Source organism: Lacerta agilis, chromosome 7 (genome assembly GCF_009819535.1).
Source record: "Lacerta agilis isolate rLacAgi1 chromosome 7, rLacAgi1.pri, whole genome shotgun sequence".
Classification (NCBI taxonomy): domain Eukaryota; kingdom Metazoa; phylum Chordata; class Lepidosauria; order Squamata; family Lacertidae; genus Lacerta; species Lacerta agilis.
In genome coordinates, this window is record NC_046318.1 from 78986964 (window position 1) to 78987951 (window position 988).

The 988-nt window shown below is 35.7% G+C and overlaps 1 pseudogene; it reads left to right on the forward strand.

The window, feature by feature from the left end:
• Window positions 1-522: 522 nt before the first annotated feature.
• LOC117050517 lies at window positions 523-641 on the forward strand (annotated as a pseudogene).
• Window positions 642-988: the final 347 nt, after the last annotated feature.

Genomic DNA, 988 nt, shown 5'->3' on the forward strand with positions numbered 1-988 from the left:
TAATTTTTATTCTTATTGCAAAAGCAGGCTTAGGGACAGGCACTTGTCAGGGGGCTGGCCCAACTGAGTCAGTAGGCTTCATATGGGTCCACTTCTTGAGTATTTATTAATTTTCTTTCTTTTTTATTTTTATTCTTATTGCAAAAGCAAGCTTAGGGACAGGCACTTGTCAGGGGGCTGGCCCAACTGAGTCAGTAGGCTTCATATGGGTCCACTTCTTGAGTATTTATTAATTTTCTTTCTTTTTTATTTTTATTGCAAAACAGTTTACATAAAACAGCACAAACAAAAAAGAAAGAAAGAACAGTACGTCCGTAACAACTACACACACACTAACAACAAATATTCTAACTTCACACACACTTTTGACATTCGATTCACCTTATTGTGCTTTCTACACATTCTTAGCCTATACGCACTTCCTGTTATATCTATTGCATATCACGAAGAAATTTTCAAGTTTCTAGCATTCATTAATATTCAAGATTCAATCTAAACCTGTCAGGAGATATGCAATATTGTCTATATGGCCATACTACCCTGAACATGCCTGATCTCTTCTGATCTCGGAAGCTAAGCAGGGTCAGGCCTGGTTAGTACTTGGATGGGAGACCGCCTGGGAATACTGGGTGCCGTAGGCTATGCCATTTCTTGAGTATTTAAATATGCTTGCATCTGCCTCCACATGCAGTTCCTCATTTGACCTCCACTGATAATGTCACTGATTGTAAGAGGAGAGTTTCTTTTGTTTGTGAACTGTGGAATGTTTTACTGATGTTTTCACAGGAATGGGCTGTTTTATTGTATTTTAAAATTTGAATTGAATGTGCTTTGTATTTGATATGTGCCACTTTATATTGTACATTGCCTTGTGACAACTGGCATAGTGTGATGATGGTTAATAATAATAATAATAATAATAATAATAATAATAATAATAATAATGTAAAAAGCTGTTATTCCAAATCCAGCTATAATTGTTATCAAC